Source organism: Salmo trutta, chromosome 32 (genome assembly GCF_901001165.1).
Source record: "Salmo trutta chromosome 32, fSalTru1.1, whole genome shotgun sequence".
Lineage (NCBI taxonomy): Eukaryota > Metazoa > Chordata > Actinopteri > Salmoniformes > Salmonidae > Salmo > Salmo trutta.
This window is the reverse complement of record NC_042988.1, coordinates 33,046,570-33,056,447: the sequence shown is the minus strand read 5'-3', so window position 1 is coordinate 33,056,447 and position 9,878 is coordinate 33,046,570. Positions and strand designations below refer to the sequence as shown.

The following is a 9,878-nucleotide window of genomic DNA, read 5'->3' as shown; positions in this document are numbered from 1 at the left end:
AAGCTTTTTTGAGGCCTTGCTCACAATTCATTCTGTGGCAGCACAATGACCAAACGACATACTGTATGTGAGGCTCTTGATCATATCTTTGATCATGACACTGGTGAGGAGGAGAGAGTCCTTGTTAAACTTTGGCACGAAGTAGTCTGTGATAAACAGCACAAAATGTTTCATCTGAGTATTTGTTATAGTCAAAATAATCCATACATTATGTTTTTTTTTACTCAGAAACTAGTTGTATGAGCTCAGGTCCATGAGGCCTTGTAATATTCACAAGAACTTAAGTTGATAAAAAGATCTAACACAACATTAGGTGATAATATATGTATTATTATGGATGTATAATCAGCTGTAATGGGGTGGTCATTTTGGACCGGGAACACAGAATTAATTAACATGAAACGAACACAACAGGAGAGTTAAAGAAATGTGGTTTCCCCTGACAATTGAGATGTAGAAACTATGTCATAAGGGGACAATTTCGATTAAGACATTATTGAGTGAGCTAGAATGGACATAGTCAATATAACTATTTGTTCAGCACTTTGAAATGTACAGCGACGGAATTCAGAACATGGGCTGTTCTTACAGTATTCTCCCTGTACATCATGTCAGAACCATAGGACAAATAAAGGGGGCATATAAGCTGACAATGAAAGCTCTTACAATATTCGATGATTACATTTCTCTAAAACAGGCTACATGTGCACCACCAAGTCAGAACAGTAGGCTAAGTTATGAGGGGAAAGGGACCAAATTATTAGGGTGAGGCACATGGGCTACTAACAGCTTACTACACAACATATACTTAGTATTTCTTAGCTACGATATACATATCCCCCTGGCACATTACATCATATATGCAGCAGCATACAATACATTTGTGGACTGACCTTGCTGTGCTGTGCTCACTTGAACAGGAAGGTGGTGTGGCGGTTCTTCTTGTGGGCAAATTGTGTCATCAAACGCTGTCATCAAAGTCTGGCATTCTTTGGATTTATGGTGCTTTCAAGACAACTAGGAACTTGGGGAGCTCTAGAAAGAGGCCCGAGTTCCCGACTTGGAATTCCGAACGTATTTCAAAACGTATTTTCCCAGTCAAAGGGAAAAAAATCCAGAGTTCCCAGTTGTCATGAACTCACTGAAGTCTGAGAATTCCCAGTTCCGAGTTTCCAGTTGTTTTGAACGTGGCAGAAGTCGTGCTGTTGTAACCGATGTGAAATGGCTAGTTAGTTAGCGGTGGTGCGCGCTAATAGCATTTCAATCAGTGACGTCACTCGCTCTGAGACTTGAAGTAGGGTTTCCCCTTGCGTTGCAAGGCCCGCAGCTTTTGTGGCGCGATGGGTAACGATGCTTCGTGGGGTGTCAGTTGTTGATGTGTGCAAGGGTCCCTGGTTCGAGCCCGGGTTGGGGTGAAGAGAGGGACGGAACCTACACTGTTACACTGGATTGACAGCATGGCAATGTATTCAGTCTTTTCTGGTCCATGTTGTTGCATGTGAATGTTGACCCTTTTAAGACCCTTAAACCCAGACTTGGACCACACACCCACTCCACTGAATAGCAGGCTAGTGATTGCAGTTATCCACTGATTCCGTCCAAACCCCTTGCAACTTGTTGTGTAACGTTTATGTCCAATGACCGATGAGCACCGATACGTTTTATCTATAATTTCTCTTCATATGACCAGATTGAAAAGGATTTGTGTCACGTCTGCTGCCGCTCTTCCCCCCCTGGCGCTTGAGGGTGCCAGGTTGCCCTGCATCACGCACTCCTTCCATCCATTACGCACACCTGCCTTCCCTCGTCACACGCATCAGTGATATTGGACTCACCTGTACTCACTCATCTGTTTATTTCCTCCCCTATATTTGTCAGTTCCCTTGCTCTGTTCCCCGCTGCTGCGTTGATTGTCTTTCGTTTGTGTTACCTGTTTGCTGACGCTGTTGCTGTCTAATTCCATGTCCGTTATATATTAAATGTTTTACTCCCCTTACCTCCCCTGTCCAACCTTCCCTGTGGCTCAGTTGGTAGAGCATGGCGTTTGCAATGCCAGCATGGTGTGTACAATGCCAGGGTTGTGAGTTCGACTCCCACGGGGGGCCAGTACAACAAAAAAAAAATGTATGAAATGAAGTGTATGCACTCAATACTGTAAGTCGCTCTGGATAAGAGCGTCTGCTAAATGACTAAAATGTAAAATGTACCTGCTTTGTCTCTGCAGCGTCATTCCATTTGCCAGTAGATTGTCGGCTTTATTCATGATGACTGCTTGCTAGCTAAGATTTTGAAAGTATGTGGTGATATGATCAGTCCAGTCAAAGCTATGGTAGATATGAAGTGATTTGATGTCATTTTATCTGTGGCCAGTGACCTTGAGCCTTCTTAGATGGGCACTTCTAATATAACTCTATGGCAACACCCAAGGGTCTTGAATCTTTTAGCTCTCCCCGTAGATTGTGGTGACGTAGTGTCCCCATGAGTGAAAAGAACACTGAGTCAATCACGGCGCAACTAGAGAACATTACCAACCCCTACACTCCCTATTTTCAACTGGCTGCCTCACCACCACAAAGCACTGAGCTGGGTTGAAACACCTGCATACTGGAGCTGCCTTAAGAAAGAAAAAAAAGAGACCATGTTTGAATGAAGCTTTAACTAAATTATGTTTTATTTTACATTGTTTGCAAACTGATGTGACAAGTATTAATGCCAAAATAACAGGCAAAACAGGCAACAAGAAACATTATATATATAGTGTAGCAACAGTGCCTGATCAGATGCTCTTACATGTAGCAAGAATGCCTGGTCTGATGCGCTTAAATGTAGCAAGAGTGCAACAGCAATGCCTTCAATGACTGTCTACTAGCCCTCTTGAACATACTTCACATGAATGAAAACAGGCATATAAATCCTACCAAAAAATAAATGTTTTATTATATACATACATACACACACACACACACACACACAAACACACATACACACACTACCGTTCAAAAGTTTGGGGTCACTCAGAAATGTCCTTGTTTTTGAAAGAAAAGCAATTTTTTTTGTCCATTAAAATTACATCAAATTGATCAGAAATACAGTGTAGACATTGTTAATGTTGTAAATGACTATTGTAGCTGGAAACAGCTGATTGTTTTATGGAATATTTACATAGGCGTAGAGAGGCCCATTATCAGCAATCATCACTCCTGTGTTCCAATGGCATGTTGTGTTAGCTAATCCAAGTTTATAATTTTAAAATGCTAATTGATCATTAGAAAATACTTTTGCAATTATGTTAGCACAGCTTAAAACTGTTGTTCTGATTAAAGAAGCAATGAAACTGGCTTTCTTTAGACTAGTTGAGTATCTAGAGCATCAGCATTTATGGGTTCGATTACAGGCTCAAAATAGCCAGAAACAAAGTACTTTCTTCTGAAACTCATACAAAGCTGTGTACTACTCCCTTCACAGAACAGCGCAAACTGGCTCTAACCAGAATAGAAAGAGGAGTGGGAGGCCGCGGGGCACAACTGAGCAAGAGAACAAGTACATTAGATTGTCTAGCTTGAGAAACAGACGCCTCACAAGTCCTCAACTGGCAGTTTCATTAAATAGTACCCGCAAAACACCAGTCTCAATGTCAACATTGAAGAGGCGACTCCGGGATGCTGGCCTTCTAGGCAGAATTCCTCTGTCCAGTGTCTGTGTTCTTTTGCCCATCTTAATATTTTATTTTTATTGGCCAGTCTGAGATATGGCTTTTTCTTTGCAACTCTGCCTGTACGGAACTCCTCATTGTGCACATCTGAAGAGATGTCACACATTGTCCAATAACATTATACACGTCCATTTGTAGGAAATATTATTCAAGATGCAGAACACAAATCCACAATATTACCTAATAGGTGCTTGAAGGACGTTATCATATTTTCTTTGGAAAGTTTACAATTTTTGTGGAAAGGAGAGGTTCCACACACAGCACCATTGACTAGTTTCTCAATAACATCCCGTCTGGACTCTGCTGTGTCTTTCTTCTGCTCTCAATTTCTGGAAGAAGAAAAAAAGAGCATGAATCAATGATTCTAATAACTCTATTTCTCTTTGTGAGGATCAAGCAAATGCCTTCTGTTGTCACACTGTGGTTAAATGTAGCAAAAGTGTAGCAACAGTGCCTGGTCTGATGCTCTTCAATGTAGCAAGAGTGTAGCAACAATGCCTGGTCTGATGTTCTTCAATGTAGCAAGAGTGTAGCAACAATGCCTGGTCTGATGTTCTTCAATGTAGCAAGAGTGCAACAGCAATGCCTTCCATTACTGTCTACTAGCACTTCACATGAATGAAAACAGGCATATCAATCCTACCTTGGCCTGTAGTCAAGCAACTCTCACAATAGGTATCTGCAGAAAGAGAGCACAGATACATAAGAGCCATATACAGTCCAGTACCAGATGTTAGCAGGTAATAATTTTTAAAAACAAATTCAGCAAATGGACTTGTCAGAAGACACATTTTTAACAAAGGTGTGTAGACTACTTACAGTGATCCACATCGTCAGGCTGTACAGCAAGCAACTCAAACAAACACACAAAGTGCAACAAGTTCCTCATACTGTGTAGCAAATTGTCTATAATCCTGTCAAAAGTGATCCTATCTTGTACAAGAGTGAGATAGTTGTACTCACACAACCTATGCAACTTTCTAGTCATGTGATCTCAGGTAGGTAACAAGAAACAATAGGATCAGCATCAACAACATTCCTCATATGACATGTGGCCTGCCCTACATATTTTATCTCATAGTAGGCTAGAAAGTTTCCTCCACAAGTCTTTCCATTGTTATATAACACAAATGGATTCACAAAACACAATGATTTAATCTGTAGAACTGGTTATCTAGCCAACCTCTTCAAATGATGGTGTGCTGATCGTTTTTTGTTGTTGTCATAGGATAGGATACAGTGCACTCTACTGCTGGTCTAAATGATATCACAGTATGCCTATATAGGCCAGTTTAAAAAGAGTACGATTTTATATTAAGGTACTCTTTATAAACAGTGTATAACGGATATGTAATGGGGTTATAAGTAACAGGTAGTTAATTAGTTTATAGATAACAAAATATAAAAAAACGTATTGTTATTTACAAAAAAATAAAAAATAAATTGACAGATACGAAAAGGAGATGCTAAAACCGTCCAGCCAGCGGCGCTACAGCTCTGGCTGTACGCGCTTCCTACAGCTACTATATATGGGCATTTTTACCTAAAAAGGATTGTGATTTGAAACGCGGTTAATTATTGCTCTCCTCCATGTGATGTCAGTTTGAGCAACGGAAAATATTACTGTGCCAGTCGGGGAAAGGGCAAACCAAACGTTAGCTACTTTTTAGGCAGGCTTGCCATGCTCTGACTTGGTAGCAACATTTTACTTCCTTGAACTGAATTTGGTGGATAACTGAACAGCCAGACAGACCGTCGTTCATCTTCACAACAACCTGTGGATTTGTCAACCAGCGTCGCGTGTAAGTTACAGTAAACGTTAACTATTTTAGAAATAGTCCCACATTCAGACTAGTGGTTTCTACTACCAGTAACTTGTTATATGGGACGTGCGAAATGTATGCATACGTGTTGGATTATACGTGCAACTAGTGATGTAGTTAGAAAACAGAAAAGTAACGTTGGAATACGAGAAGGTATAACCACAATATTTAGTATGACGTAAGCTAGCTAGCTACTAAGCTAGCACATCAAGGCTGGACGACCAACCACCACCATGGTTGCATGCGCTTGATTTATTTCTCCTGATTTCGTAATTATTGACCAGTGCACCAATTATCTAAACTGGAACGGTGTGTGCATCGTTGACAGGGTAACTAACTACAATATGTTTTTCTCATCTCCAGCTGAACTAGATTTACTTTGAATTTAACATCTCGCGGTAACCCCGCCTACTGCTTCCCCTGTCTTCTTCTTCTAGTTTTTATTGGTGGATCGCAACCAACTAACAGATGCATATACTGCCAGCTACTGTACTGGAGTGTGAGGCCGGTCACGACCAGACTATGCCACTATGTTCTCTTAGTAACTAACCCATCATTTTGAACAAAAACCTAAAACTGTACTCTTTCAGTCAGATTTAAATGTCTATTCAGAGCCCAGCTCAGGAACCTCTTAATTCAGTATTCCTTGTAACATTTCTGCTGTAAAATCCTGGAGATCCAGAAACCTATTTGCCCCCTTCACAATGATGTCTAACTTCTTAGATTTCTTTGTTGTTGATTTTTTTAAATTGGTTTGAGTAGTGCAATTTGTCACGTGTGCTATAAACGCAACAAAGTCCACCTTCTTCACGGTTAGTGTTTCGGGATCCTTCTCCTGTATGGCATTCACTGCAGACTGTGGGACATCCACTACCATCTCATCTCTATTCACACCTTCAGCTATTGTCACTGCCTCCACATAGGAGATCTGCTGGATAGCCCTGATCCTGCTACTGCGACCTCCATCCTTACAGGGCACTCTGGGAACTCGGGAATGTGATTCCCATGACAATTACAGAAACATGCTTAATCTGACTCTTCAGCATATTTATTCCTTCGACAAACACTTGCCACGTGTCCAAAGTTTTTACAATTGTAACACTGCAGCGGCTTCTGCACATGCGGTCTCACCGCATATCTGACATATCCAAGTTTGACATAAGTTGGGAGAACCACTTCATCAAAATACAGTAGAAATTATAGGCATTGCTCCTTCTTTCCGTCTATCATTCGATTCAAGCAACGTGCGTCAACTACTCCTGGCATGTTATCCCTAAACCCCACTGCCTCTATGTCCAACGAGACACCAGAGATGACACCTTTTGCTCCCCCTGTCAATCTTCCAAAGCCCTGTGATTGGTTGAAATGGCTTCGGTGACAGGGTACATCACCATGTAATACACTATCACAGACAGTAGGTGGTGCAGTAGTCCTATGAAGTTGGAGGAGAATGATGCTGGACCACTTTTTTGGCATGGAGATGCAGACTTGGCTGCATGCAATGTGCCACTGCCCTGTTGCATATATCCTGTTGTATTGGTCTCATGTGACTATTTTCTAAATCTTGATCCAAAAGGTTTCATGGGGGCCAAATTAATTATTGATGAGGCTCAACTTCTCAGCTGATCCTGATTTGATATTTGGGTTATAATCTGCTTTGTAAACAGGCTACCAGTGAAAATGATGTGTTGTTAGACTTCATTGAGTTATGTTTTAGGATTATTAAGCCCTTATTTGAAATATGATCTAAATTTAAAAGCAGTACTGTAACTGATTTTGCTGTATGTATGTATGAATTCACTTGCATTGGTTAAGATTTGAGTTTGGCCCAACATTAATGTTTTTGACCACAGAGAATATACCACTCTCTGTCCTGTGGTCATCCATTTACATGAATAGTGATCCCTCAGCTGTAGGAGTTCTGTCCTGGAGAGGTGATGGGGAAACAGCTGTTGGTGGATCGTGAATGTGTTATGAACGTGTATGTATGTGTACCTGTATGAGTAGATCGTGTTGTGCAAATGATGATACATTGAATGTGCAGTAGCAGTAGTTTCCCAGATTGCATTATACTGTCCAGTTATAGATTATTTATAGTTTTGTATAAGAGCCCTAGTCATATAGTTATTGAGCTCTGTGGTCCTGTGACAAAAACATAGTGCTTTATTTTTTTGTGTATTCTGTACCTCCAGTATTTGTACTCAGTGATTTTGATTGATTTGATACTAAATCACATTCAGTATTACGCTATAGTTTATCAGTATATATATTATACTTGGATCACTACTCCCAGTTCAACTCTCATCCGATGGGAGAAGTCACAGTAGTGGTGGGATGCAGCAATTTCATTTTACTCCAATAGATCCAGTGTGCGCCATAAACTGACAATAGCGGGAGTGGGAGGAACATCTCTGCTGCGATCCTTCTTGCTTTGTTACGTCTGGGAAGCCATTTTGGAATTCTGCTTGTAGTGCCTGATAATTACGTACACACACACACTGTCAACTTGCAAACTTTTGTGTATGTTCACGGATAAATATTATTTTGGTATCTAGGTTAGGATCATCGATACCTGGAATAGACGCCTCGACATGCGGTGTGAAGTTAACGCATCTTGCAAGACAGAAATGTGTTGATCTTTTTCAACTGGATTACGCTCATAAGAATAACAGATGGACTCTTATCTGACGGGCAAGTAGAAGTTACACGCAATATTATTGGAATTATGTTTTATCTTCCGGTTTTTTAGTAGTCATAAAATGTAATTTATTATAAATTAACGCGCATTTTATTCCCCAGTTTGTAGCGCTTCTCTGGCTCCTTTCTCCAGAATTCAGTTTTGACAGCGAACAGAACCTCGGGCCTGTTATATTATTTCACATGTTAATTGCGACCTTAGGCTCAAACGTTTTTTATATTATCCTCAGTATCCGCGCAATGAGAGCCTACGTTTAATACGTATGTTATAAACGGAACGTTAATGTCAGTGCATGGGCGGTGTCTGCGTTGTCTAAATATTGCCTTCTAAAATTAGCCTTAGGCAATACGAGACTCATGGAGTTTATGGGTCACTTGGACATGCATTCATATTTGTAATTTAGGCATTTGCTGCTCCAATTGCACACGTTGAAATGGATGTACACATTTTGACATATCCAAAACCCGACTTGTGCAGAATCAACAATTCGATATCGTTATTTTTTTTAACCTAGCGCGTCACCTACTGTTCTGTGAAAAGACAGTTTTACAAAAAACATGCATGTTGTGAAAGTGGCAATTTTAGAAAGGTTTCTATAGAGCTCCTCAGTGGAGGTGTCATAATACCGATACAACCTAGTGGTCAAACAGGGAAATGGTGCCATTCGTTTTTTCACCATTCATTTTTCCATTGGGGATTTTAGAAACACTTATGGGCTGTAGCTGTGTTCGAATACTCATACTGTATACTACATACTTTATTAGTATATACTACTAGTTAATTTTAGTATACTGTAAACAAACTATCGTTTCAGTTGAGTGCTCCTGAAGATGATGATGTTGCGATGCAACCTCTTGCTAGCTTGTTAGCATAACTAATGACTAGCTAAACATTTTACGATTTCGGGTGTGTCTGGAGTGCCAGAGTGTGATATGGGTGTTCGTAAATCCAGAGCATTGTCAGATTGTCAATTGGTAAATTCAGAGCGTTTCACTCTCCGAGCATTCAGATGTCACACTAGACGCTCTGGCCGAGGAGTAGGGTTGATCAGAGCGTTCAACGCCAAGCTAACTGACAAACGTTGGCTAGCTACATCCAGACTCCAATGATAGAACACCTCACTGACCATTTTACTCGCCCTAGCAGAGCTGGTTAGGCTGTTTTCATGTTATCCAGAGCATTGGTGACTAACTGGGCTGCTGCCAACAATTTAATTACACTTTTTTTTGCCAAAGTTTTCTGACACCGCCCATATTCAACAGGAGAGGGCTCTGAAATCGGAGTAGATAGGCAAAATTAACAATATCCATAGAAATGCACAACAACTATACCACTTAGCTAAGAATGATGTGAATAATCAAGTCAAACGTTGGGTAGTTAGTTAATATACTGCCCGGCAAGTTTGATGTATTAGTAGCCAACTAACTAGCTAACATACTGCTGTAATGCTATGTGGTTCGTAAGGGTAGTGTAGCTAACAAATTGTCAGCCAACATAACGTGTAATTTATGTGAAATGTTATTACTTTATTACATTGCTTAACATTTTAGTTAATAATTAGTTCAAGCAATGAATTTGTATCCGCTCTCATCGGACTTCGGCTGCATATTTTCCACCATTTTCTTAAAATCTGAAAAATTATGAA

At 40.4% G+C, this 9,878-nt stretch overlaps 1 protein-coding gene and 1 long non-coding RNA gene across 3 annotated transcripts in view; one reads left to right on the top strand and one right to left on the bottom strand.

Moving 5' to 3' along the window:
• Positions 1–3,721: 3,721 nt before the first annotated feature.
• LOC115171758 (uncharacterized) lies at positions 3,722–5,225 on the bottom strand. The gene is made up of 3 exons (XR_003871240.1): positions 4,532–5,225; positions 4,356–4,391; positions 3,722–4,041 (listed from the first exon to the last, which is right to left on the bottom strand). It is a non-coding gene; the product is annotated as an uncharacterized LOC115171758 (long non-coding RNA).
• A 143-nt stretch (positions 5,226–5,368) lies between these two features.
• LOC115171751 (SUN domain-containing protein 1) overlaps positions 5,369–9,878 on the top strand; it is a 41,682-nt gene continuing 37,172 nt past the window's right edge. The window contains exon 1 of one of the 2 annotated variants that reach the window (XM_029728859.1): positions 5,369–5,514. The gene's annotated coding sequence lies outside the window, so the exon portion shown is untranslated. Of the gene's footprint in view, positions 5,515–7,919; positions 8,227–9,878 lie in introns of those variants that run through there. The other variant, XM_029728858.1, reaches the window with a different exon arrangement.